The following is a 25,000-nucleotide window of genomic DNA, read 5'->3' on the forward strand; positions in this document are numbered from 1 at the left end:
TTCTTTTTTTCTTTTTCCATATTCTCTCTCTCTCTCTTTTTTTTTCTTTTTTTCTTCCCGTTTCCCCTTCCCCCATTCAGAATGTAAAACTAGTAGCCTGGGAAAATTTTTGACGAGAGAAAGAAAAGAAAAGAAAAAAAAAAAAAAGAAGAAGAAAAATGAAAAGCATATATACACTTCGAAAATGAAATATTAATTTGGAAGGATTCATCGATTTTTAAAATCGAACTCGGCGACGGTTTTTTTTTTCTTTTTTTTTTTTTTGGTTCGTCCGCCATTGAAAAATTTCGACATCACGTATGCTTACTATTGCCCAACCATATGCTTTACCGTTCGTCTTGATAAACTTAACGAGATGAAGACGAAGAAGTAGAAGAAGAAGAAGAAAAAAAATTGGGAGAAAAAAGAGAGAGAAAAGAAAGAATTAAAAAAAGATATAAAAAAAAGAAAAAAGAACAAAAAATTATGAAGAGAAAAGAATTAAAAAGAAGAAAAAAAAAGAGCAAGGGAAAGATTCGATCGGCGGAATCTCTGCAAGAGTGTGTTGTCCCACTGTTGAAGAACACGACGAAAGTGATCGATAATAAAGGGGCTTTTAAAGGGGGCCGATCGTTAAACGTTACGCCACTACTTCTCTCTTCGCGCGTGCCTCACAAGAGAGTTCACTTTCCATACGGTCTCGCTCGCTTTCTCTACTAGCGTATGTATAGCGCTATTTCATTTCATTCCTAGCGCTTAACTTAACTGTTCGAGTTCGTTTTATGAAATAGTTACTATATATATATATATATACACACATACGTATGGTATTAAGAATCGGTTACTGAAATTGTATTTCTCTCTCTCTCTCTCTCTTTCTTTTTTATTATTATTATTTTTGTTCTATTTTTGTTTTTGTAATTTAATTAGTCAATTTTTTTCATTTCTTTTTATTTATTTTTTTTAATATATTTTTCTTTTTCGATCGATCAAAACGTGTTCTAAATTCTTGAGTTTCGAAATAAAGGAGAGAAAAAAGGAGGGAAGGGGTATGAGGGGAGAAGGAAGTATTTTGGTATCAAAGTCAGAAAGAGAGAGAGAGAGACAGATAGATAGACGGACAGACAGAGAGGGAGAAGGAGAGAGAGAGAGAGAGAGAGAGAGAGAGAGAGAGTCGGAGAAAGAAGAAGAAAGAAGAGAGAGAGTTTAGTGGATATTACACATGAATGAGATTACATCGATACATAAACTGTTAACGATATGCTTTCAATGGTCAAGCGATAGGTATTGAACAGCCGCCAATAACCAATAGGTATCTTTCGCTTTGGTATTCGCATAATATGCAAAGTGGCTTGCTCCGAAACACCGAATAACGCGACATAAACTATCCTCGATCGCGATTATACGCGAATACTCTCAATTTACCTGTCTCTCTGTCTTTCTCTATTTCTCTCCTTCCCAACCTCCCTCCCTCCCTCCCTCTTTGTTTCTATCCGTATTTTCGGTTTGTCGAATCCCACTGAGGTTCAATCCGATCTCTTTACCGTTAGGATTAGACACAAATAAATATTTCAGTTAGTCTTTAGGACAATAGAGAAATACTATCTATGCATTTTAACGTGTTCGTATGAAATGTTTTTACTTGTGTATTTATATGTATGTAAGTTTGTAAGTATGAATGTTCATGTACATATAAATGCATATATATAGCTCTCTTTCTCTCTCTTTTTCTTATGCATACATACATATATACATACATACATACATACATACATACATATATACATATATACATGCATATATATTCATATATATGTGTGTGTGTGTGTATCTATTATAGATAGTATACATTGTCGTAGAGGAGGGAGCGCATAATCTCCGTTATCTTTCCCGCTTCGTTGCAACTCCGGCTGGTTCTTTCAATATACATAAGTGCAATTGGAATGCCTCTGAAATTAAAGGCACCTTTCACAGAAAGGTAACGGCTCTTTATGAACCTTATGCCAACCACCCTCATACCCCGCACCGCGTTGTCCTACTTTTCTACAATATCCGAGAAGGAGGAGAGGGGGTAGAGGAGGAAGGAGGAGGAGGAGGAGGAGGAGGAGGAGGAGGAAGAGGAAAAGGAGGAGGAGGAGGAGGAGGAGGAGGTGGTGGAAGAGGTAGAATGGAGGGAAGGGGGGTACGATGGAAGGAGGGAGGAGGGAGGAGGGACGGTTCGTGTGTTAGTGCATGCGCTGCACATAACATTGCTAAAGCTCGTTCGCGAAGGCCAACTTGTGTCTTCGTCCGATGTTAATAAAAGTTTCTCGGTTCTTTGCGGAAAATTTCTGTTTCTTTTTCTTTCTTTTCATATTTTTTCGTTCCTTTATAATTCTTTTTATTCCTTGTTCGTTCCTTTTTTTTCTCTTTCGCTCTGATCCGATATCGTTTTTATATTTCGAGGGAGAGAGAAAAAGATCTGAAAAAAAGATCGTGAAAAAGTGAGATAGAGAGAAAGAGAGAGAGAGAGAGAATTAAGAGATTTTCTAAAACATTTTATATTTCGTATCCTTGAGAAATTTTTAAAGAAAGAGAACAAAGATAGATAGATAGATAGATAGATAGATAGATACATGGATAGAGAGAAAGAAAGAGAGAAAAAAAGAGAGAAAGAGAGAAAGAAACTGAAAGGTTTATGATATCTCTATAGCCTTTAAAAATCGTATCGCATATACAAGATAAACCTTGCTCGAACGACGTTCAAGCAAGCGTGGTATTAATAATGAAACATGACTAATCTCTCCCTCCATCCATGACTCTCTTTTTTCTCCCTCTCCTCCTCTCTCTCTCTCTCTCTCTTTTCTCGTTAGTTTGTCTCCCCACTCTTTCTCTCTCTTTCTCTATTACCTCTCCCTTTCCTCTTTCCTCTCCTTCACATTCCCACCTCTCCTTATCTGGGCCAACAGATGTAGGCATTATATGTATACACGCAATCCCGAGTATTTCTAAAACAAACTGGACTCTTGAGTGATAAATAAACGGGGCCATATTTAATGTTATCGCTCTGGGATCTCGTAAAGCGTCGCCGAGCGTGGCCGTACTAACGTATTTCCTTCAATTTCTTATTCTTCTTCCTCTTCCTTCTCTTCTTCTTCCTCTTTTCATTTCCTCCGTTTATATTCGTTAGGTTATTTCGTTTTAGTCCGATTAAACGAACGAAACATGCATGATTTTCTTTGAATCGTCCGTTTCAATCGCCGTTGTCCCGTTTGAAACGGTGCCTAAATGTATTATTTTTTCTTCTCGCATTCTTCTTCTTCTTCTTCTTTGCCATCATCATCGTCATCGTCATCGTCATCATCGTCGTCATCGTTGTCGTCATTGTCATCATCACACGCGTTTGTTTGCTTTCACTGTGAAGAACGATTTTTTTCTTTTCTTCCTTTTTTTTTTTTTTTTTTTTTTCTTTTATTTCAAATCCTTTGATAACACCTCGAACACGTGAAAAAGACGAGAGACACGCTGGCTGGCTGGCTGGCTGACTGGCTTACTGAACTGGCTAGCTGACTGGATGGCTGACTGGTTGGTTGGCTGTTAACTGGCCGGCCGGTGGTCTCTTCTGGTCCCTCGAGTATTCCTTCCGATCTCACACGTTGCATCCAACGACAAAACCTAGTGGCTTTCCCTCGTTATCGGTGCGTTAACCTTTTCTTTACTCTGTTTATGAATTACGAATTTTAAGACGTACTTATACGTATGTATGTTATACGTATATATGTATACATATATACATATATATATCTACTTACCTACTAACGTAGCTATTTACTTACGTACTTATATTTATATTTACCTATATACGACGATAAACGATCTCTTTATCCTACGAAGAAAGGAAGTCGAAACGCTATGTGAACAAATTAGATAACAAGATTGCACCTTCCGTGCTTATTAAATCAATTAGCATTGAGTAAAAATACTTGCGTACACACACACACACACACAGATACAGACACAGACGCGTATGTATATATATATGCGTGTAAAACAAATTAAATGGCAAAGAAAACTCTTTGCGTCTAATTTTCTATTACAACGTTACGCGTAACTACGCGCTAAGAAATATTAGAAAGAAGAAAAGTATCTGTACGAAAGAATCGTTGTTACGTCGATACAACGATGAAAAGAAAAGTGAAGAAAAAGAAAATTCGGACATGGATACAAAGCCTTTTGTTACGGCACTGAATGCTCTATCCCTTCCCTAACGCCAGTCGCGTTTCCCCCCACTCTTAAGACACTCCGCGGACCCTTCCCCTCTCTCTCCCCACTCCCTTCTCGTACGAGTTAACAGTGGCGCTGTCGGCTTCCCCCACCATGCCTAGGCAACAGCGCGCGCCGCCATCCCCACCACCGGCGACAACCGCCAGTCAGCGCTCCTCCGCTCATTCTCGCGCCGGACGTCGTGAGTATCGTGCGTATCTTTTGAGTTATCGCATTCGCGACTAACCTCGAACTCGAACGTGTCGTCCTAACCTCTTCTACTTGATCCATCAGCGATACAATATATCTCATTTATTCGTTGACGGTCGTACATTTTTTTTTCGCTAACGAACAGTGACAGTACGATATTGTGAAAATAGTTTCGGCATTATTATATCGTAATCTATATTCGTATAATTCGTGTGACTTTTATTATTATTATTATTATTATTATTATTATTATTATTACTGCTATCATAATTATTACAATTATTAAAATTAATATTAGTATCGTTATTATTATTATCATTATTGCTATTATTTTCATTATTATTATTAACATATCTCGAGTGATTCGTGAGTACGGCAGAAATATAAAAGTGCGAGGAGAATTACGTGTCGAATAATCGAAATCTCGATCATAACGGATTATAACAGGATTAAACGAGAAGAAAGAAATTACGAAGCATCGAATGAGACGCGTGTCTCTCTTTCTTTTCTTCTTTCGTACGGGAATAGTAGTGCCCGTTTCTATCTCTAACATACGATTAGAGATTATTTCGTCTTTCCTCGACGAAAGCGAAGGAAAGCTGAACTAAATAGTGTTTTGTCGTTTTCGTCGTCTTCTTGCTCGTTTGTTCGTTTGGACGCGGTAAGTGCACCGGAAGGAGGCACGTGCTCTCCCGATAAACTGGATTTCGTTTCGTCGAGTTGCCTCTCCACACCGGTAAGTTCTTTTTTCTTTTTTTTTTTTTTTTACATTATTATATTTCGTCAAACGAAAATGTTACAAAAGTTTTTATTCGCACGAGAAACGGTTGAATCCATGTGACGGTGGTTGGTTAATAAAAAAAAAAATTTTTTTCGTCGAAACGATTTTTTTTTTATTTTATTTTCCATTTTTTTTTTCTTTTTTTGTTCTTTGACGGGAACAGTGACGTTATAATATATCCTCATCTGGCGAACTCGTAGGTATGATACCGTGCGTTAGTGTAAACTCGTGGGAATAATTAGAGAGAGAGAGAGAGAGAGAGAACAGAACAGTGTTAGTGTAGTGATATTGTGTGATGCCGGTAGATAGGATGGTGTATTAGTGAGTGATAGAAGTGAAGATAACGTTAGTAATGATCACGATGATAGTGATCACGGTCCAGTATCAAGAGTGTTAACAGAAGAAACAAAGTTCATTTTGTAATTAATTCTTTTAATACAACGTCTGTGCGTTCGTTCTTTCTTTCTTTTTCTTTATCTCTTTCTATATATCTGTCTCTCTCTATCTCAACTTTTCTCTCTCGTTCGACTATGTAACACACAGTGATTTGCCATCTTGCCTCGTCATCCGTGGCGCCATCTTTCGAGCATCGATGTAACTTACCGAGACAGAGACAGAGAGAGAGAGAGAGAGAGAGAGAGAGAGAGAGAGATACGTGTAAAATCCAAAAGAAAAGAATGGAAATAAAAAAAATTGGGGACAATGTGAACGATAGAAATATCATCGAGTTAGAGATTCCGAACAACAAGAAATTAGAAAAGAAAAGAAAAATGTTTCTAAACGAGATTCTTTCGAAAATTAATGAAATTATCTATCATACGGGAAATGTTCCTTTTACATTATATTACCGTCATCACGAGTCGTATCCACGAGTAATTGTATCTCGAATTAATTAATATTTCTCATCTTTTTTAATTTCTATTTCTTTTTCTTTCTTTTTTTATACATATATATTTCTTTTTCTCTTTTTAATCGTTCAATCATCGTAAATATCAACGCCAAAATATGTACGTACGTATGCGCGTATAATACTGATATTTTTGTCTTTTTTTTTTTTTTAATCATTCAATTAGAAATATCAACTACGAGAATATACATATGCGTACGAGATTTTCCATTGTACGTAGTTCATTGTCGTTCGTACATATATATATCATACATACATTCATATATACACATACATACATACATATGTACATACGTTCGTTTCGTTCGTTCGTTCGTTCGTTCGTTCGTCATTAAAATTGAATTACAAATCCATTTCCTCTTGTTTCTCGTAACACATTTAATCGCGTTACCTTCGTCGAAATAGCCTACGACACGACAAGAAGCATTCGTCGAGGTATTAGAAAGCTGACGATGATGTTTATTGTCGACTATATAAACGTTCAAACGAATTACGGTGTACCGTCGTAAACGAGCCCTTTCCCTCCCCCTCTTATTCCATCCCATCCCTTCCACCACCACAACCACCACCACCACCACCTCCACCACCATACCATACCAAACCAACACACCATTGCTGGACTACTACCTCCCACCTCTCTCTCTCTCTCTCTCTCTCTCTTTCTCTCTCTTCTTTTTCTTCTCTCTTTTTCATTCTCTTTCTCTCTTTTTCTCTCTCTCTCTCTCTTTCTCTCTCTTTCTCTCTTATTGTCTACTACAATACACAACAACGTGTTTCGTTTTACCGGCCGAGAGTTAATCGGAATTCTTCGTATTTATTCGAATGACTTTGCAATTCGAGAAGTTCGTATAAGGGGAACACAGAGAGCAGAGCGTCTTACGTAGTATACAACAAAAGAGAACACAACACAACATAACACAACGGAACAGAAAGAACACAGCCCAATGCGAGCAACGCACCCCAGACGTAACGAAACACGTATTTTACGTATATATATGTGTAACTAATTCTCTTCTTTCATTTCATTTTTTTTCTCTTTCTCTTTCTCTTTCTTTTTGGTTACGTTATTTTTACTTGTTAAATATTTGTTACGAAAGTTGTTCGTATTAAGAGTTCAACACAACCATCTTTTTTCTAACGTTCTGTTTCATTGCGTTCTTTTGTATTTCGTATCGTATCGTACGTAAACTTGTTATTAGTTTTTCCAATTGTAAGTCGCGACCTCGACGACTTTATCTGTTTCTATCCATGTGTGTGTATATATATATATATACATACACGGATATATATATATATAAATAGTATATATTTAGCGTTTCGTCGATAATATCAACTCGATAATTGATTTCCGACATCTTGTTATTTTTCTACGTTCAAGTTAGTCGACAAAAGTGACATTGCGGGTCCTCGAACAAAAGAAACATACGTTATTTTTTTTTATGCATACATACGCAGATATATATATATATATAAAAGCGAGATTCGAGCCAGTAATTATGAAAATTGCTATACGATAAGTAGTATTTTTCATTTTATTTTTCTCTCTTTTTTTTTTTTTTATAGATTTTTGAAGAGATTAATAAAGAAAGAAAGAAAAAACAAGTAAATTAAAGTAAATAGGAATTATCTTATTATTATTAAGAAATAATTCTCTTAATACGATTAGAAAATTTTTAAAGAAAATAACGTGCATGCGTGTAAGAGAGAGAGAGAGAGAGAGAGAGAGAGAGAGAGAGAGAGAGAGAGAGAGAGAGAGAGAGAGAGAGAATGTTTTTTTTTTTTCTAAATATAACTAATGACTTGAAACACTCTCATAATTATCGGCTAATCCGATCGAAAAGATAGATAGAACTTTTTTATTTGATGAGAGAAAAAGAGAGAGAGCAATAGATAGATAAAAAGATATTCAGACGATCGATATATATCGCTTAAATTATTTATTACGAAATAAATAAGATACTCAAGGATAGATAGATAGATAGATAGATAGATAGATAGATAAATGGATGTATGGATGGATGGATGGATGGATAGATAGATAAATAGATAGATAGATACATAGAGAGGGGAGTGAGAGGATAAGGGACGAGAAGAGAAACAGACGATAGCGATTTCCATCGTGCAAGTAATCCAGAACGAGGATACCAATTAGGTAGACGTTATGTTACTACCTTATATACCTTCTCCTGTGTATAACGAGAACCAAACGAGGGGAGTTTCGAATTCTCTGGGAAACGAGCGTTTTGCGGTTTCATCGTTGCGGCTTGTAGAACGAAGAAGAAGAGTAGGAAGAAGAAGAAGAACAAGAATAAGAAAAAGAAGATCACGTTCACCACGATAAAAGAAAGCGATTCTTATTCCCCTAACCATCTCTTCTTCTTATTCTTCTTCTTCTTCTTCTTCTTATTCTTTGTTAAAAAAAAAGAAATACTTTTTCCTACAAGAAATACCATAATTCTTTCCATGGCACTCGAAATAACGCTCGAATATAGTTGTTTTTTTTTTCTTTCTTTTTTTTTCTTCCTTTTTCTTTTTCTACAAACGTCCGTTCCTTCATCTCCTCTCTTTCTCTCTTTCTGTCTCTGTCTATTCTTCTGGCTTAACAGCTTAAACGAGAGAAGAAGCTGCGGAAGGGAGACACGTCTTCCGCCATTTTCTTTCTCTTCGTATTTCATTTAATTCTTTTCTTTTTCTTTTTTTTTTCGTTTTCGTTTTCGTTTTCGTTTCGTTTTTTTACCATATCTTTTTCTATATTTATTTCTTTTTTTTTCGCTTCAGACGATTCTCTTGGATTAAATTGGACGAGTTTTTAATTACGAATGTTTATTCGAGTCAAAAATTTTACACAAATTTTACGCTTGCGCTTTTTCTTCTTTCGTCTCACTCTATTCTCATATTTAAATTACGTAGAATGAATCATTTAAAAAATGTGTGTGTGTATGTGTGTGTGTGTGTGTGTGTGTGTGTGTGTGTGTGTGTGTGTGTGTGTGTGTTAACTTACTTTTTCCTATACTCGTCTCGATAAAAAAATAACTCGTAAAATAGTTGGAAACCCCGGAGAAAAAAAAGAACTAATAGAATAAAATTGATAAATGTATAATAACTTACTCGGAACACTTTTATAATTATCAGCTGCAATTATCATCGTTATCGTCGATTGAAAAATGAATCATTGTAATTAATTGATATAATTTAAACTCCTTATTCTTCCTCTTAATTCGTCTCTTCTTCTCTCTTTCAAATTATACATATATATATATATATATATATATATATATATATATATATAATTTAGAGCAATCTGCTAATCGTCGAGCATTACTATGATCGTTATTGTTGATTCTAAATTAGAATCATTGTAATTGATAGGGACAATTTAAACTCTTTCTTCTTGATTTATAATTTCTCTCTCTCTCTCTCTCTCTCTCTCTTTTTTCTCTTTTTATCGAATATCGATGGATCGATCGATCGATGAGAAAACGCGTCGAAATGTAGATAGGACTTTTTAACCGTAATAAAGTCGTCGACGATAATTCTGGCTATTCTGGACAGGTTGAAAACGATGATGGTACACAGGGTACTACGGTGACGCGATATACGTGACCGTTCTATACATATATATCCATCTATCTGTCTATGTATGCATGTATGTACGTATATATGTAATATGTATGTGTCTGTAGATGAGAGGGTGTAATATCTATGTGTGAGTGGTGTAGTGTGGCCTGTCCGAGGGCAGCTCGAAACAACAAAACCGATTGTCTGGCTCCTATCTGGAATGAGAATCGAGCTGCTCGACTGCTTTCTCGCAGCCGTCGCTCCCACGTTAACTCGTTACGAAGCCTCCGCGATTAATAAAACACGCCATAGGATTTGTTTAAAACTAGTGTGTATCTCGCGAGTTACCTACGTTCAACGTCGTTCTTTCCTTTATTCGAAATATTTCCTTGATTGGCTAATATTTTGTTCTTCTTCTCTTTCATTTTTTTTTTCATTTTTTTTTTCATTTTTTTTTTCATTTTTTCTCTTCTCTTTTCTTTTTTTTTTCGAATGAACACTTGTCAGCTCGATCCGCACGATTTTTATTATTTTCCTTTTTTCTTCTTATTTATTTGTTTATTATAAATATATATATATATTTTTTTAAATACTTATCTTCTTTATATTTAGTTAGCAATAAATATAAGACGGGTGCAAGGTTCGTAGGAAGATTTATTGAATAGAAAAGAAAGAGAGAAGAAAAAATCGATTACTTCTTCTTTGTCGAGACTTTTCAGGCCAATCTTATTTTTCTTTTCATTTCAGATAATAACAAATGTTCCTATCTAAGCCGCGCCTTCTACTTTCACAATAATTACTAATTGATCTTTAAAATCACTTTGGAACTTTTGATCCGATTAACAATTTCTCTATTTCTTTTCTTTTCTTTTTTTTTTTCCTTTGCAATAACAAATATCTCCGTCAAATTTGCAAACATTCATGTGATTTCCTTTCTTTTTTCCCTTTTTCTTTTTCAAAATCATACGCACATTTTTGTACTTACTTAAAAAAAAAGCAATATAATAATTGCATTTAACTAATTTGCAACGGAACAATAATAAAAAGAACGAAACCGTGCATCAAAAGGGTAGTTTTTCATTTGATTCTAAGAGACGCAGATTTTGTTTCTTTTTTATAAGCCCGTCGGCTACCCTCCTCCCAAAAGCCTCCCCTAAAATTCTCATCGAAGCATGAAATCCTCTCAACACATTTTTATCATTACGATCGAGAGCCAAGGCAAGCGGAAGTTTTTTTTTTTTCTTTCTTTCTTCTTAAATGAATACTCTTCTCTCCTCCCTTCTCTTCTTTCTATTATATATAATCTTATCCCTTCGCTGTACTAACAATCTAATATATTATTTCTCACACAATAAAGTCGGATAGACCGTAGGTCTCTAGTGAATTAAAACTCAAGAACGAGTTTCTCCTCTTTCCCCTCCTTCCCCTCTTTTCTCTCTCCTACCCCTTCCAACCCCTCCCTCTCTCTCCCCTCTCTCTCTCCCCTCTCTCTCCCCCCCTCTCTCTCCCCACCTTCTCGACCTCATCATTTTCCGTTGTACGAATCGCTTCGTCATGTTTGTGCGCGCGCACATAACTGATACATTCATATGTATATACGTACATAGATAGGATCTATGTGTGTGTGTAATTGGACTTAGAAACTAGTCCTGATTCGTTCGTATTCTTCGTTGACTTCATTAGCGACATTAGCAAGCGTTATTAATGTTAGGTATTTTTAATTCAGAATTATTTATTTTTAATTGGGTGAAAGAAAACTGTTTTATTAAGTTTAATAATAATAAAGTTTCAAAGATATATATATATATATATATATATATATATAATTGGACTTAGAAACTAGTCTTGATTCGTTGGTATCCTTCATTGATTTCGTTAGCGACATTAGCAAACGTTATTGATGTTAAAGATATTTTTAATACACAATTCTTAATTTTTAATTAAGAAAAAGAAAACTTGTTTGTTAAGTTTAATAACAATAAAATCTGATATATATATATATAATATGTATAAAATTAATTTATTGTATATTCAAATGGCTTCTGATATAATTGGGAATCAAATAAAAAATTGAGATATTACATTATCCAACAGTTAAAAATAAGAAAGTGGAAAGAAGATGGAGCAGTGAGTGGTATAATAATTATTAATTCTTTTTTTGTGCTATGTTTTAGGTATTTTAATTGAGGTAACTTTTTTTTGGTAACATTATACAGGGAAAATATTATTATTAAGGTATATTCGAGATCGAAAAGGTTCCAAATAAGATACTTTTAATAGCTATATTATTCATTTTCTTTTTTTGTCTCTCTCTCGTTTCTTTCAGGGTAGCATTTAGCGTGCGATCGATATCATGAAGTTATTTTCATACGAAAATACTAAATTAAATAATATTAATTTCGTTATATATCGTATGAATGCAATATTGAGATTCTTTTGCAATAACATGCGGTCAATAATATTCAGCGTTACTCCGTTATATTATTATTATTATTATTATTATTATTATTATTATTAAAAAATGATATCAATTTTATTACGTATTTCTATATCTGTTAAATCCAATAATGGAATATTTTAGATATAACGTTGATATGAAATAAAAGAAATATCACGTAGATTCTTTGAAAATAGAAGAGAAGAACGAAAAGAGAAAAATGTTTTTCAAGTGAATAGAAAAAGGAAGAAAAAAAAAGAAAAAAAAGGAAAAGAAGAAGTAGGGTGAGGTGGGTAGGGGAGGAGAGGAGAGGAGAGGGGGAGATGGAATCTCCACAATGATGTTTTTAGTATCCTCTAACAACAGCAGGTATAGCTATTAGACCCTTTAAGTTTGGGCTTTCTTGTCCTATCCTTCTTGATCTTACTAAACACATATCCATATATATACATATATGTATATGTATATGTATATGTATATGTATATGTATATGTATATGTATATGTATATGTATAAACATAAAACATCATAGTAGACCTTCTTCTTCTCTACTCAGGTAGTTAACATCTGTCCATCGATCGTTATCCACCGAGTGATTTTTCTTCGAGGGAAAATGAATTTCATCTCCGTTGAGGCTTTCATTTATAAAACTACGATGAAAAAAAAAAAAAAGAAAAAAGAAGAAAAAAGAGGAGGAGTATGAGTAGGAGGAGAAAAGAAAAATAATAATAATAATAAGAAGAAGAAGAAGAAATCATTATTACTTTCAGTAAATTGTAGAAGAAAAGGAATTTTTCTTGAATCGTTAAAAAGATTTTCTCATTTCGTTGTTTTATTATCGTTTATTATTATTATTATTATTACTATTATTATTATTATTATTATTTTTTATTGTTATTGTTACTATTCCAAGTATTATTGTTATTGCAATTTTTTTGCTGTTATTGTATTGTGTTGTTGTTGTTGCTGTTGTCGTTGTCGTTGCTCTTATTTTTGAAGTACCCTCGAGCATTCGAGAAAGATGGATAATGGATTTATATCAAAGAGAAAAGTTTTCAAATATAAAAAGTTGTAAAACGACAGGGAAATAACATTGTAGTAAATCTTTGCGTGGTAAATAAATTTTGCTTTTTTCTTTTCTTTTCTTTTCTTTTCTTTCCATTTTCTTTCTTTCTTTCTTTCTTTCTTCTTTTTTTCTTTTCATTTTTCTGCTTTTCTTTTATCGTTATTTTTTATTCAAAAGAAAAAGGATCAGTCATTTTCATGCGAGTAAAAGAAAAAACGAACGTGTACATTTATGATGTGCATATAGCAATATCTAATAATGTATTCAGTTTATGAAGAAAAAAAGACTTAATCCTTTTTACAACGCGTTTCTTTTCTTTTCTTTTTTTTTTTTTTTAATCCATAGCTTTCGAGAAAAAAAGTACGTTTCAGTATGTTTCAAAGTTTCTAACTAGAAACTTAAGAAAAAAAAAAAAAAGGTGGGGAAAAAAAGAATTTATTTTATGAAGTGTTGGAAATATGTATATATCTCCGATCGATATACATAAAGTGGAACATAAAATAGTCTTTGTTCGATGTCACGTCGACATAAAAATCACTAGACTTTTACGAAAAAAAAAAAAAAAAAAGAATACTAAATTTCATAATAATATGGTGGACACATTTCGTTGAGAGATTTTGTATATTTATGTATAATTTTGTTGAAACGACTACAGAGAACATGCGTAAACGATCGTTATTATTTCGATTATGAATACATACACACGAGTTTTTCATGCATGTCATATTTTTTCTGCTTATGTGTGATGTGTGTGACGTATCTTTTGAACGCGAAACACACACATACCCACACATTATATATATATATATATATATAGCCGGTCGAGAGACAGGCCTTCTTTTGTGTTCCGTTCGTCGTTATTTCTCTTTTGTACGAGAGAATAACATTTTCTTTGATAGCTCTCCTAAGAAGATTTTTACACAGAGTCCTCACCACGCGTGTATGCTGCAATCTTATGTTAGGCTGTACGTAACGAAAGAGAAAGAAAGAAGAGAAAGAGAGAGAGAGAGAGAGAGAGAGAGAGAGAGAGAGAGAGAGAGAGAGAGAGAGAGAGAGAGAGAGAGAATGGCATTACTATTATGTATGCCCTTTGTATATGAGCGTTTATATCTTTGGTAGTAGTGTAGTGATGCATGTGTATGTTCATTACTCACACATGTAATACGTATCTATATCACACGTACATTATACGTATGCTTGCGTCGGTAATTCAACGGAGAGTCCTGCCAGCCATAATTAAGTCACGATTAATTAATAGCTCGTGTATATATGTATACGCATAGACAGAGAGAGAGAATGAGAGAGAGAGAGGAGTCTCTCTCTCTCTCTCTCTCTCTCTCTCTCTCTCGCGTGCTCTTTCTCCTTGTCTCTCGAACACAAATGTTTCCATGAACTATGTCGTCCGTCATAAGTCATTGGGTTTATAAACGAGCCGTTTATGCTACTCTCGAAATGAGAAATTAGACGCGTCGATTAATTCTGTCCGGTTTGACGTTTTATCGGTCCCACCCTATATTTGTGATGTATACATATGCATATGTATTTATTGTTTGTGTGTGCGTGTGTTATATGTATGTATGTACGATATATTATGAATATATGCGCGTACATAGAATTATATCGTGCATCTACATATTGCCGTAGAAAGATATATGTGTAGATGCAATGAACGATTAGCACAAACTAGAATCGCTAACACGCGCGCACGCGCGAATGAAGGATATATTAAGTCGATCGATGTGATCCGTTTTAACGATGACAACGACAAAAGATTTTAATTACAGCGACGAGATTGTATTTAGCATATATGTACGTACACACATATGCATTTATAACTTCATATATACCTATGTATGTTTCGCATTATGTATGACGACATATGATGATATGTGTATGTATGTTGCATGTATGATTTACGTACGTATATATGTACATATGTATGCATGTTGATGTATGTCGTATGTATGTATGCTTGTGATGTATGTAGGTATATTATGTATAAAGCTTTTAGAGATTCGTACGATTGGTCGATGTGTGTCTCGTCATCATCTCATCATCATCATCGTCGTCGTTGTGTTCGTTTGGCCAGTCGCTCGAAGAGAAAGAGAAAGACAGATGGACAGAGAGAGGGGGGGGGGGGGGAGAGAAAGAGAGAGATAAATACTTGCATCAGTCGTAGTCGTCGTCGTCGTCGTCGTGTCCTATAGGACTAAAAGGGAGAGAGGAAGGATGGACGTTTGAAAGGAACTCATTGTTACTATCCTTCCCTCTTTGTGGTCTCGTTCTGGGCTCGTTTTGAGCTTGTTCTGGGTTCGATATACATATATCATACCAACTATACGTCTATTTCGTGTTACACGCTTTCTCGACCCATTACGAACTCGTTATTTCTCTTTCTTTTTTTTTTCTGAAGAAGAGAGTGTGTGAGAGAGAGAGAGAGAGAGAGAGAGAGAGAGAGAGAGAGAGAGAGAGAGAGAGAGAGAGAGAGAGAGAGAGAGACGTCTTTCTGAATTAGTATCTCAGCGTATTTTTTTTTTACATCGGTTTATATATATTTTTATTACAGTTTTACAGTTGTATTGTATGTTTTGTACAGTTTTATTTATTTATTTCTTTTTATTTCCGATTATTCTACCTTTTTAATTCTTTTATTTTCATTCCGTTTTATTGCTTTTTTTAATTATATTTTTAATTCCTTTTATACAAAAAGTCACAATGGTATTATGTTTTCTATATATTTAAAAATGAATTATATTATATCTCCTTCCGTATTGTTTTTTTTTCATTTATTATTATTATTATTATTATTATTATTATTATTATTGTTATTGTTATTGTTATTGTTATTGTTATCATTATTGTTATCATTAGTTGTTATTTTTTCCATTTACTTTGATCATAGTACAATATCTTTTATTTTTCTTTCTCCATATATTTAATACTCCTACATATTTTATTTTTTATTACCGCATTTTTCTTTTCTTTTTTCTTTCTTTTTTTTTTTTTTTTAATTCGATAGATATCACGATGAGAGTATTTTTTCTTTTATCTTCTTTTTTTCATTTTTACATTTAAAAATAAATTATTATTCTCCGTTCGTATCGTATTTTATCTCTTTCTTTCATAATTATTTTCATATATATATCATTACTGTTGCTATAATAATAATAATAATAATAATAATAATAATTATTATTATTATTATTATTATTATTATTATAATTATAATAATAATTATTTTCTTTTTCACGTTAACCATAAACGGAATAATAATATAAAGGAACTTTTGTATTATCTCGCAACACTGATAGGAGGGAAAAAATACAGATACGTTTAATAACATCGGTGTTTTATCGTCGTGATGATGGGGAGGGGTGGAGTATGGTGGAGGAAGAGGAGGAGGAGGAGGAGGAGGAGGAGGTGGTGGTGGCATGTATACGTAATTAATAATGTAACGGATATACGCATTTTTAATGCAAAGCAACAACTTGCGCGTTCTTAATCACGTGAGTCAGTCTCTTGCGATAGCATCTGTGATTAGTTTCATAAATAATGCTTCGCGAGTACACTGTTCCGGCAAGCTTCTCTCTCTTTCTCTCTCTCTCTCTCTTTTCTTTCTATTCTTGTATCATGTTCTCTCTCTCATTATTAAGAACACATTTATGCGCGTTCATGGTTGTTACGCTTAGAAAAAAAAAAGATATAAATGCTATTTATAAATAAAAAAATATATATATATATAATGTTATTTATTCTGTCTTTCTCGAGTTTCTTTGCAAGTATCATTGATAACGTGAAAAATTATAGAATTGGTAATAATAAATTAACTCGTTAATAAGAGACTCGAGAAAGATTTTCAATCGATTTATTATTTGTAATATTTGTCCGTGAAGGAGATTTATTTTGATTGACTGACAATGATATTACGTAGATTTGTAAATACGTGGAAAGGAAAATTTATATTAATAAATCAATCGTTGAATTGAAGAATTATGAACGTGTCAGTATCAGGGACGTCCATACGTGTTAATGTTATTTTAATTGAAGGGAGAAACATTATGATTTATTTATACTTATATTGTAAGGAGATACGCGAAATCTTTTCTGACAAGCTCGAATCTTCTTCGTGCTCGGTTAACGGGTTAAAAAGTCAATTCATCCCAATTGATTTCATTTTCGCATACAATGTGTCTCAGATAAATGGATATTCGAGAGAGAGAGAAAAGAAGAAAAACTACGGGGATGATAAAAAATATTTAAATTTCTTGCCGTCCGATAAGGAACTTTTATAATTTGTCGATGTTCCTCGTAAAATTTGTATCGTAAGTTCATTAGACGATTCACATTTTCACGTGTCTCAATTAATTCGGAATACTTGAGCGAGTAAAAAAAAAAAGAAAGAAAGAAAGAGAAACCGGGAGAACGGGACGTTTGAAATTTGAATTTCACGCTATCCAATAAAGGAAAAAAAAAAAGAAAAGAAAAGAAAAGAAAAAAAAGGAGAAAAAAAAGTAATGCAAATTCGTCGAAATTCTATATCTTTTCTCTCTTTTTTTTTTTTATTATATCTATGGATAGACGAATAAGAATATCTTTTTTTTTCTTTTTTTTTAAAAGAATATTTTAGTCGTACGTTATACGAGAGCTTTCCACGGGTTAGAGTAAAGTGGAGTAGAGTAGAATATAACATGGAGATAAATAGAGATAGATAGAGAAGAGAGAGAGAGAGAGAGAGAGAGAGAGAGAGAGAGAGAGAGAGAGAGAGAGAGAGAGAGAGAAATAGTGAAAGAGAAAAGAAGAAGAGAAACGAAGAAGTGCCGGACGACAAAGGCCCGTTTAAGATGTAATGCCAGGGGCGGGGAAGCAACACAGAGCACTCTCGATGTAAATGTCTATCGGAGCTTGGGAATCTACCGTGGGGAAGGACGAAGAGAGGGATGGTGGGGGGTGTAGGTGGATAGAAGAGAAGAGAAGAGAAAATGGAGTAGATGAAAGGATCGAGTGGAAAGAGAGAGAGAGAGAAAACAGACGGCAGCGATCTTTTACATTTAATGAAACACGAAGACTTTGCTTGTCTGTCCTCGTTCCGTTTACTTCTTTCTTTTTCTTTCTTTCTTTCTCTATCTATCTATCTATCTATCTATCTATCTATCTATCTATCTATCTATCTATCTATCTCTTTTTCTTTTTCTATAGTTTTTTCTTCGAAACGCTCCGTTATTAACGTTCCGCTTTCGCATACTTGTCTTTACTTATTCACTATCCGACAGTAACAGTAACAGAATACGCTTGTATTTTTCTTTTTATCATTAATTTTCGATCCCTTCGAAGTTCACTTCTTCCATTTATTTTTTCCTCTTTTTTCTTCCTTCTGGTTTTCTTCTCTCTCTATTTTTTGTTTGTTTTGCTTTTTTTTTCTCTTTCCCCCCTTTGAAACAATCACTACAAGATATCGATTATTTCTTTCTCTTCCTCTCTTTGTCATTTTAATATTTATTTCATTGGCGATTACGTGGAGTTTTTAGCGTTTGAATAGTATTCGTGTATGCATCTCTGTTGCATCAACTGGTCTTTCAATTTTTCTTTCTTTGATATATACATACGTACATATGTATATCTCTGTCTCTCTTTAAGAAACGACACGTTTATACATCTTAATTGCAATTAACAAAGAGAAAGGGATACGGGAGAAGAAACGTTCGTGAGATTAAAAAAAAAAAAATCCGAGCAAAAGTACTTTTTTATTTTTTTTCCCTTTATCTCTCTCTTTCTCTCTCATACACATACATACACAACACACTCGCGCCCGTGTGCGTACATATATATATACACACATGCACACAACGAACGAACACTTGTACGTATGTACTTTTCTTTCTCGATGTAGAATGTACACGCATTTTCGTGAATGCAAGAGTTCGTTGCTCGAGCTATTTTAGAAAAAGCGTCGATTAGACTCCCCTTTCTTTCTCTCGATCTCTCGATCCTCTCTCTTTCTCATTTTTTATTCAATGCACGTTACATTAATTAGTGACTTTTCGAGGAGATCATAATGGAAGATGAGAAAAGATATATACATACATACATATATATAAATGTATGTATGTTTATATATATATATTATATATACATATATATACATACGTATGTATCTTTGTACATAAAAAGATATGTGTAATGTGTAAGATAGTTTATTGCATTTAAGGAGCTTTTCATGAGTCTCGCGTGTTTCTTCTTTCAAGTACAATGTCCCCTTTTGTAATATCTACCTGGACTTGTATAATAATGACTATGTCTTCTCCTTCTCTCTCTCTCTTCTTTCTCTCTTTCTCTCTTATTCTCTTTACCTGCGAGAGAAGAGTAATCGTCGAACCCATGGGGATATCACATTATGTGTACATACACATATATACATACACATATACACCCACACCATTTTTCTTCTTTTCCTCCTTCTACTTTTTTAACTTATTTACCGGAAAATTCTTTCTTCGTTTTTTCCCTTCTTTTTTTTCTTTTTTTTCTTTTCCTTCTTCATCCCTTTTTACTTCACCCCTCTCTCTCTCTCTCTCTCTCTCTCTCTCTCTTTCTTTCTCTCTCTTTGATTTTTTCATAATCTATTTTTGTCTTTCCTTGCTAAGCAGCCCTGAATAGCGTGAAACTTACGCTAGACTGTTTCACAAAGATATTACTACTACTAGTTACTATAGCTACTACTACTACTACACTGTTACTATTACTATTACTAGTAGTAGGTATAGGACGAGAATGAAGGTGAATTATTAGCGATTATATTCGTGATTTGTTTGTGTGGGTATGTAGATAACAAAAAGAGAACGCTCGACAAAAGGAAGAGACAAATTCAATTTACGTATATAAGTTTTTATCCTGGAATTTTCATTCCTTTTTGATATGTAAATTCTGTGAAATTAACAGCGTTCGTCATTAATTATAGGAAATTTTTTTCGAACTTAGTATATCTTTGATTTTTTCTTTTCCCTTTTCTTTCCTTTTTTTCTTTTTTTTTTCTCCTCTTACTTAACCAAAAGAATTATTCGTTCATATATCCTTTTTTTATTTACTCATCTTTTATCCAATATATCGATAATCGGTACCGTCGTTTTATTTCATAATTATTACTTAATCACATTAAAATTTCCAATGAATAGTATATAACGATAATTATAATCGTAATAATACAATTTTACGAGATTTTAATACAAACACGTCACATAAGAATATAATAAAAATTTATCCTATAAATCGTAATTTATTAAATCGGTTTAAAATTGACAAATAAAGAAAATACAGAATATAGCGTGTGTCCGTGTGTGTTTAAAAATCGATCACGAAACGTTTCACCGTCTAGAATTTTAGTGGAAAACGCTTCTTCTTCTCGAAAATGCATTTGACATTTTCTTCTTTATATTTTTTTTTATTTTTATTTTCTTTCTTCTTTTCTCTTCTCTCTCTTTTTTCTTTTTTTGAGTTCAAAGTCAAGATTATAGGCGTCTGTTATTGTTATTATACATTGTCGGTTACCATACGCTTTGTATTCCCTTTTGTAGAAGAAAATCATGGGGTATGTATATAGATATAGTCATACATACATACATACATACATACATACATACATACATACATACATACATACATACATACATACATACATACATACATACACACACCTGTGTGTATATCGAAGGGGGAAACGTAAACGACTTCCTCGACGATGACGAGAAGGATGATAGTAGTGTCATTGTCCGAGAAGAAGGTAGCTGTGGTGCTCTCGCGTGCTCAATCACAAGCTTCGCCATTACCATTTTCTTTCTCTTTCTCTTTCTCTCTTTTTTTTCTTAAATATTTTCTTTAGTTCGTTTCCTTTATTTATCGAAATAACAATTTCTTCGTGTCTTCCTTATCTCTATTTTTTCTTTTTATTTATTTATTTTTTATTATCATTTTATTTGAAGTTTTTCTTTGAAGGTTGTACGGTCATTCGTAATGGGTCAATGTATCGTAGAAGATATTATATATGTGTATGTGTCTATATATATATATATATATATATATATATATATATATATATATTCTCTATGTGATATGTGAAAGAGAGAGAGAGAGAGAGAAAGAGAAATGAGAAATATACATGCCCAACGAGCAACGGCACTTCCTCTGTCGACGTAACGGCGTCGCTTGTCTCTCGTTTTCTGTTACTGCTAACATAGTGTTCCCTAGATAGAATATATTCATATGTATATACGTATATATATGTATACATGTATATATGTATATGTATATATGTTAAACGTTCAATTTCGTTCGGATATGTCTAAACGTCAACGAACGATCTATAACATAGTGCTGCTCTCGAAGTAAAAGGAATTTATCAATATCATTCACCCTGCTTCACATTCGATTTTATTCATTTTATATTTAACATTTTATTCAATTACATTGTATCTTCGTAAATTCCCTTCGTATGCCCCTATCCGTATTTTCTCTATCCTTTTTTATTTATATATTTATTTATTTATTTATTTTTCATTTTTTGTTTATCCCTTTAAAAAAATTCATAACCGATATTAAAAACCAATAATTCTCTTTTGTCAAGTCTTTTCGATAATGATAATATTTTTTTCTTTCCTCTTCTTCTTCTTCTTCTTTTTTTTTTTTTTATTAATTTATTAAACGATCTAAAATCGTAAGAGGAAAATCTTCGATAAAATATCTTCTGTAAGAGGAGAAGAAAGGAGAAATAATGAACATTACGTAGAATCGTCTGGCGAAGTCTCCCGACGCGTAAAAATGGCCGATCTGGGATGGATGGCGATTCGTTTTCACTTGGGCATTAACGCGTTCATTAGCGTCGTACAGTTCGTGACAGCGATCGTTTCGGCCATTCTACGTTTATATGAAATACGTATACAACACGAGGTTTTTTATACTCGAAATATTTAAATTAGCCTCTCAGTGTGTTAGTACGCGCCACTTGAATGCGACAAGTCATTAAACGATCCACCTCGACGGGAGACAATACTTTTTATTTTTTTTCTTTTCTTTTATTTTCTTTTTCTTTCTTTTTTCCTCTTTTATCTTTTTGACTCTAAAGAGATTTGAGAAAGAAGTAAAAAAGAAAGAAAAAAGAAGGAACAAAAAGAAACGAAAAAAAAAATATTTGACGTGATTAATGACTTTGCTTTTTGAAAAAGGAAAAAAAAAGGGAAAAAAAAACAGAGATAAAGGACAAAAAAAAAGAATGATAAAATATATATCTTTCTTCCATTGTTTTATCTATTGTAATTTCAAATGAATTATTTAACACACGCGCACATACACGTACACGTGCGCGCCCGCGCTCGTTACATCCGACGTTTTAAATTCTTTATTTCGTTTCATTTTTTTTCTTCTTTCTTTTCTCCATAAAATTAATTATCGTTATTTTATATTCGACGATTAATTGCTCGCTAAATATACTTCTTTTTTTCTTCTTTTTTTTTTTGCTTATTATAATTAACATGGTTATTATTGTACGATGATACGATGCTGGACCAAAATCAAAAGTTCCTAAACTCGTATAGTTTTTATGATATAAAAAAGCAAAAAAAAAATTGACCTGGAAAGTTTTGAAAAAAGTAATTGATTTTTTTTTTTTTTAATTCGCACACAAACTTTTTACCCGTTCTATATAAGTTTAACGTTATTTAATATATTATTCTATATATATTTCTATTTTTGAAAAAAGAAAAACAATTGGATCACGAAGCATTAACTTTTTTTTCTCTCTCTCTCTCTCTCTTTTTTTTAAATCAATACAAAATGATAGTGAAAAGATTAAATCATTATCATTATCATCGTCATGATCATCATTATAATTACTATTATCATTATTACTATAATTCATATTTCTTTCTTTTCTACTTCGTTCTTAATTATAATCACGTGGAAAAAATATGTGTACGACTTTATATCGTTTAAACCACCTTAGATATCGAATTTAAATTTTCTATCACTGAGAGAGAATGGAGGCGTGCAAACGAGCGGAACGATAATCGATTAACGTCCCGTCGTGCACGAAATAAAATTGCCTCTCTCTCTCTCTCTCTCTCTCTCTCTCTCTCTCTCTCTATCTCCCTATCTTTCTATCTCTATCTCACTCTATCTCTTCTTATTCGATCGATCGTAGAGAATGAGAAAGAGTGAGATAGAGAAAGATAGATAGACAGACAGATAGATAGAGAGAGAGAGGAAGAGAGAAAGAGAGAGAGAGAGTGAGAAGGAGAAAGACAGGAAAAGAAGAGGAAGAAGAAGAAGAAGAAGAAGAAGAAGAAGAAGAAGAAGAAAGAGAGAAGTTGAATGTAAGTTTTGTGACGTGGACTCGACAGACGGGCACCACCACCTTGTCTGGTGTAATACGACGGGATGATAAAGCGGGTTTTGTACACTCGTTAGACGTAGAACGCGAGTACCCTTTTCAAACATTACCACCATCGCCATCAGCATCAGCATCAGCATCAACATCAGCATCATCAGCACCACCACTACCATCACTATCACCATACCATCTTAACGTATTATTGTAAAAGAAATTCACTCATAATTATCGGCTTTGCTCCTGAAACAACAAGAGCTTCGAAAGGGACAAAGAGGAGGGGATGATAAAATATAACGACGACGACGATGATGATGATGATGATGATGATGATGATGATGATGATGATAATGGTAATAATAATAATAATAATAATAATAATGAAAAATAATTATTATCCTGCTACTGATTACAACGATGACTACAATTATGATTACGATGATTACGATGATTACGAGGATGAACGATCATGAGAAAAGGAGAAGTTATGAGAGAGAAGGATGACGACGTTAACTGAAGAAGGACAGACGATGAGATTAAAAAGAAAGAGACTGGGGATGGGATGGGATGGGATAGGATGGAATGGGATACGATGGGATGGGACGGGTGGGGAGACATAGATATAATGAGGTTGACGAGAATGAATGACGACATGGATGATGATGCGGGACATAAGGGTTCTCTCTTTCTCTTTCTCTTTCTTTTTTATTTCTTTCTGTTTCTTTCTTTCTTTCTTTCTTTCTTTCTTCTTTTTTCTTTTTCTTTTTTTCCCCCCATATATTCATCTCGTGACAGGACATCGCTCGGCTAAAAAATCGAACGACTTTTCATATCGCTTATAACATCTTCATAATATTTGTACGATACTAAGAGACATCTTGGTATAACATATGATCGTATTTAATAGATATGAGAATAATGTTAAACGTGTTAAATATATATGAACAATAATTATATGTTTCCGTAATATATGCATTGTGTGTGTGTGTGTGTGTGTGTGTGTGTGTGTGTATTTATAGTGGAATTACACGCAAGCATACACATAAATATAAAAGAAAAAATTCGTCATACTAATAACAGTGATGGTAGCAGAAAAAAAATGATGAAGTAGTTACAAAAAAAAAAGGATATGTTACTCGATCAATATTCGACCAAGTCGTTATAATACCGCGATGATAATGATGATGATGATGATGACGATGATAAATTAATTAATTTTCAAGAATTTCCTGGTAATATCGCAAATTATTTATTAATCGCAATGTTGAATAATTTCTAGGAAAAAGTAAAGACAAAGAGAAAGAGAAGATAGTAGAAAATCATTCTATTTTTTTCCCTTTTTTTTTTTTTTTTTTTTTTTTTTTTAATTAAAAAAAGATAAAGATATGAATCGATATTCGAATCCGGGAATGTATCATTATTATTATTACATTGTTGTTGTTGTCGTT

General features: G+C 33.3%; 1 protein-coding gene and 1 long non-coding RNA gene across 7 annotated transcripts in view; both read left to right on the plus strand.

Moving 5' to 3' along the window:
- LOC127064218 (TOX high mobility group box family member 3-like) overlaps nucleotides 1–25,000 on the plus strand; it is a 203,256-nt gene that overhangs the window by 126,171 nt on the left and 52,085 nt on the right. Inside the window, exon 1 of one of the 6 annotated variants that reach the window (XM_050994940.1) lies at nucleotides 4,394–5,167. The exons of the other annotated variants lie outside the window; for them this stretch is intronic. The gene's annotated coding sequence lies outside the window, so the exon portion shown is untranslated. Of the gene's footprint in view, nucleotides 1–4,393; nucleotides 5,168–25,000 lie in introns of those variants that run through there. 6 annotated transcript variants of the gene reach the window in all.
- LOC127064251 (uncharacterized) lies at nucleotides 11,491–13,254 on the plus strand. The gene is made up of 2 exons (XR_007781618.1): nucleotides 11,491–12,483; nucleotides 12,671–13,254. It is a non-coding gene; the product is annotated as an uncharacterized LOC127064251 (long non-coding RNA).

This window comes from Vespula vulgaris, chromosome 5 (genome assembly GCF_905475345.1).
Source record: "Vespula vulgaris chromosome 5, iyVesVulg1.1, whole genome shotgun sequence".
Lineage (NCBI taxonomy): Eukaryota > Metazoa > Arthropoda > Insecta > Hymenoptera > Vespidae > Vespula > Vespula vulgaris.